Below are 5125 nucleotides of genomic sequence, written 5' to 3' on the forward strand. Positions count from 1 at the left end.
TTGCTTGTTATTTTTCTTATCCTTGAAATCTTGACCACCACTGGTGTCTTCAATCATCCGTGACGGCTTGACTTGACAATAATATGGGATCTGATCGAATCGAGGACGAATATTATCTGTTTTTGGCTTTCCATAGGAGTTAGTCTTAGAACCATCACGGTTCAAAACCCGGCTCAAGTCAACCATGACGGGTTGATGTCGTGCATGGATACTGTTTGAGTCAGTCCTTGAGATTTGGGGGTTCAAATCCAAATTTAAAAAAAGAAAAGAAAAAGAAAATAAGCAAAAGAAACAAAAACTGAATAATATACACGATTTGAATGTCCACGTTTATTTAAATGTTTGTGTTAAAGTTTCGGGTAAAACCGACGTGTACACATACACAGGTCTGACATTCGAACCCACTTATGGGCCAAGTTTAACAATCAATAGTTTGCGTCATTAAAAAATAAAGATTTCCATTACAACAATGAGCCCATAAGGAATTGGGTTATCAGACCTACAAATAAGTGTGCGTCGGAAAAAACCTACGCAAAAAAAAAAACCCAAAAAAAAACAAACTTGAAAGAATAAAAAAAAAATCTTTAAAAAAAAAAAAAAAAAAAAAACATTCACAAAAACTGAAATAACACAAGGATAAGAAAAATAGAAAGAGGGGACAGTTCAGCAGAAAGGATTCCTCTTATTTTTAGGTCTCCCCCTTTTGTCTCCCCTTTTTTACCTCCTTGATATTTTCAACCTACCGTTAATTGGCACTTATTTCATAAGTCAACTGTGACGATTGACGTCGACTTTTCTGTCTTGGCCTTTCCCCGCGTGTCTAGCATTAATTCGGGAGTTATCCACCCCTTGTTTCTATCTAACTTAGAGGCTTTCACAAGACAAAAGGGGCCGTAACTCTACGCCATGTTCCCGAGAAAAAAGGATTATAGGAGGGGGTGTTTACTCGCTTGTTACACTTAATACAGTGGAGGCTTGATTAAGAGGAGGTCGGTTAATCGGAAACAATGGAAGTCAACCGTGTCACTATGCTGTTATGTGGAAGTGATGAAGATGCAGGGAATATATTTTGATGTCAAAATAATAGGAAACAAGAAATTTATTTATTATGAAGTTTAAAAAAAAAACCAAAATCACTCACACTCCCCCTCTTCTTCTTTTTCTTCTTCTTCTTTCTTCTTCTTCTTTCTTCTTCTTCTTCTCTCTTTCTTCCTTCTTCTTCTTCTTCTTCTTCTCTTCTTCTTCTTCTTCTTTCTCTCTTCTCTTCTTCTTCTTCTTCTTCTTCTTCTTCTTCTTCTTCTCTTCTTTCTTCTTCTTCTTCTTCTTCTTCTTCTTTTTCTTCTTCTTCTTCTTCTTCTTCTTCTTTCTTCTTCTTCTTCTTCTTCTTCTTCTTCTTCTTCTTCTTCTTCTTCTTCTTCTTCTTCTTCTTCTTCTTCTTCTTCTTCTTCTTCTTCTTCTTCTTCTTCTTCTTCTTCTTCTTCTTCTTCTTCCTTCTTCTTCTTCTTCTTCTTCTTCTTCTTCTTCTTCTTCTTCTTCTTCTTCTTCTTCTTCTTTCTTTCTTCTTCTTCTTCTTCTTCTTCTTCTTCTTCTTCTTCTTCTTCTTCTTCTTCTTTCTTCTTCTCTATCTTTTCTCTTCTTCTTCTATGCCTTTTCTATTTTCCTTTTTCACTTCGTCATTCTTGAATTAAATGCATCCAACGTATCTCAAATTCACGTTAAAACTTAATGAATTGTTTATTCGTTTTTCACTTTTTCGACTTCAGCAATTGTTAGAATTTTGAATGCGATTCAATTGTCTATATTGGTCCTCGTTATAATTGGCATTTCCATATTTTTCTTCTTTGATGCTGTTCCGTTCTTGTCGTAGAAGCTCTTGTGTCTGTCATATGCTGTCAATGCTTGTGTGTGTGTGTGTGTGTGTGTGTGTTGTGTGTGTGTGTGTGGTTTGTGTGTGACCTCTTAACTATAATATGCCTGTTGAGATAATTATGGGTGCCTACCACAAAATTACACACCTAACCGTGAAATAGGCGACACTTGTCTGTTTTTACCTTTCATAGAACGTGGAATTGATAATGACGTATTAAAATGTATTTATGCTGAAAGAATTCAACATTTTCAGACCACGAGCCGCCATTGTAAGCGTAGAAAGAAATATAAATATCTCTCAAACTGCACAAGTGCACATTATTCCTAGTAAAACAAAAAAAAAAGGAATCTTTAAAAAATATTAAAAAACAAAAAAAAAACAAATAAAAACAAATAAAAAAGGAGCAAAATCAAACGATCAGATTAAACTATTGGAGGTCCTAATACATCAGTAGGTAGAGCACTCACTTTATATGCAAAGAGACCTGAGCTTGATCCCCGCGTGAAGTCAAACTTATTTTATTAAATTTCCTGACCCCTCTGCAATTCCAGCAGTTATTGAGTAGTTGGATCTGTTCGATCTGGTGGAAAGTACTTTTCGATAGACTAGCTTCCAATCCCAAAAGGGGAAATTTATAGCTGACAATATCGTATGACATCTACGACAATTTTCAGTCGTTTTAAGTCTTGTTCTCCCGTCGTAACACCTGTTGAGACTGTGGGTTACATATCGATGGTCGGTGATTCAAACCTCTGCTGTCCCGATTTTCACGATCGGCGGATCAAAACTCTGAAGTCTACATACGAGCTTTGCACTACCATGTATTATTTAATCCGATGACAATAGAGGTCTGATCCGCCTAAAATTAAATAAAACATGGTGGGCAAAGCTTGCATGTAGATTTCAGGGGTTTGATCCGCCGACCATCGTCATTTGACTTCTCAATCCAACAAGTGAAAAATTAGACATAAAACAAAGAATCATTCATATTGATGATACGTTATTACAGAATTGATTTTAAATTAAAACGATTGACCTTTTATTTCAGTAAAAAAAAATTATAATAAACGACTCCATTTAATAAGTAACGATAAAGAAAGAAACACCCAAAAAGTGTGCTTTCATATATAGCGCAATATCCACTGAACGTGCTCAAAGCGCTTTACAAAGGGTCCCTGACCAACAGCAACGCGTAACGTGTATTACAAGACTTGAGCTTGTTAGACGATATTACATTTTTTCCCCGACAGACACGATGCTGTTAACGGCCAGGTACTCATTTTACACCTGAGAGAGAATGTGAGTAAAGAGCTTTTCAAAGGACTCAACTATGCACTAAGTGAGACTCGAACCCAGGACCTTCCTATCCGAACGCGGGTGTCATAACACAAGACCACAAAGCCACAACATAGAAAGAACATACCAATGAGAAACATTTTTGAAACAAGACAAATCCCTCACTTATTATTGTTTTACGATTTATACGCCCTCGAGCTTTACCCCCTCCACTCCCCCCGCCCCCCCCCCCCAAATAAAAAAGGAAATAAAAAAAATAAATAAAAAAAAATAAAACACCGACGGGAACAATAAATGATTTCGTCCCGACAAAAGAACAGAGACCGGTATTGTCTTGGACTCACTGGAAACCTCATGAGATACAGAGAGACAAAGCTTAGTTATGCCGGCACAATGGACCGGAACCATTGGGGAGATCTCCTGGTGCCATAACCCCCCCCCCCCCCACCCCCTCCGATTACTGTAGTCAGGGAGGGGGGGGGGGGGGTGGTGGAGGTGGTTAAACAATATCGTAATCCCGGAGCTAGTGTAACGGCAATTGTTGCAGAAGAATATAGAAGACGGATTTTCCAAAACTGGTTATGTCCATTTTCTCACTATTTGGAGATAGTTTCTCTTCCATGAGCAAAAAATTGAAACTGTGACCTTTGTCAGGAGTCTTGGCTATGACAAAAGTTCTCTTAAAATCGATTTGATGTTAAATTTAGGTTTAATTAAAATAAATGATTTGACAATAGGTTCGAGGGGATATTCAAGGGTAGATAATTCTCAATAATTTCTCAAAATGGGAATGTTGAATTTAAGGAGTTTTGGAAAATTAGTCTTCAATTGTTTCCGTTGTCTATTGTTTCCAGAACATGGAAACCAACGATAGAACTGTTCGTCTAACTACCTGCATACAGTAGTTTTTATTAGTCTGTGTGTGCAAAGTCTGTTGTAGCCAATTTGTGTGTTTATAATAAATTTATATTTTGTTTGATTTCAGTGAGATAAGTAAGAAGTTGTGACTGTGGTCATAATTGGTGAAGATGCTTGGAGCACGTATATTGTTTACTCTAACAGGCTGTTTGCTGTAGTCTGTTACCTTTTACTTTTAGTGATATATAACATGATGTAAACTTGTAGTTTTAATACAATATTTTGTTGATTTCTGCGAAATTGAAAAAAAGTGATTGTTATTATAATAATTGGTGAAGATGCTCAAAGCACGAATATTGGTCATTCTAACTGACTGTATACTGTAGGCTGCTCCATATATTATATCTTTTGATGTAAACTTGTACTAACAATCCAAGATTTTGTTGATTTCAGCGATGTAGTAAGATGTGATGTGATTGTGGTCATAATTTGTGAAGATGCGTAGAGCACGAATATTGTTTATTCTAACTGGTTGCTTACTGTAGTCTTTTACCATTTTAGTGATATATCTTTTGATGGAAACTGGTACCGTCAACTGGGGTAACTTAGCCTTAAAGTGTTACTTTGCCTCTGTAAATTTGGAACATATTGAGTCATCTCAGCTTTGTTGTAGTTATTATCCTGATTAAGTGACTGAACATTTTATCAAAGGAAATAATTAACACAAAATTAAATAATTTACTCTAATTGGTCCAATTTTAAAGAGGCAAAACTTCCCCTTAAGGCACAGTTAACTCAGTTGACGGTAGTTTTAATACAATATTTTGTTGATTTCAGCGAGATAGAAAACGTGATTGCTATCATAATTATTGGTGAAAATGCTTAGAACACGAATATTGGTCATTCTAACTGGTTACTTACTATATAGTCTGTGGTAACTAATGCTCTGTCTTTTGATGTAAACTACGTGTACGTATAATACAATATTTTATTTGATGGCAGTGAAGTAGTAAGAAGAGGTCGTGGTCATAATTGGACTCAATAGTCTCATGTCACGTCGCCCAGCAACGGCGGCCATCGTGGTTCTAAACAAAGAAAATC

Source organism: Berghia stephanieae, chromosome 7 (assembly GCF_034508935.2).
Source record: "Berghia stephanieae isolate SIO BIC M18660-M18661 chromosome 7, UCSD_Bste_1.3, whole genome shotgun sequence".
NCBI classification, from domain to species: domain Eukaryota; kingdom Metazoa; phylum Mollusca; class Gastropoda; order Nudibranchia; family Aeolidiidae; genus Berghia; species Berghia stephanieae.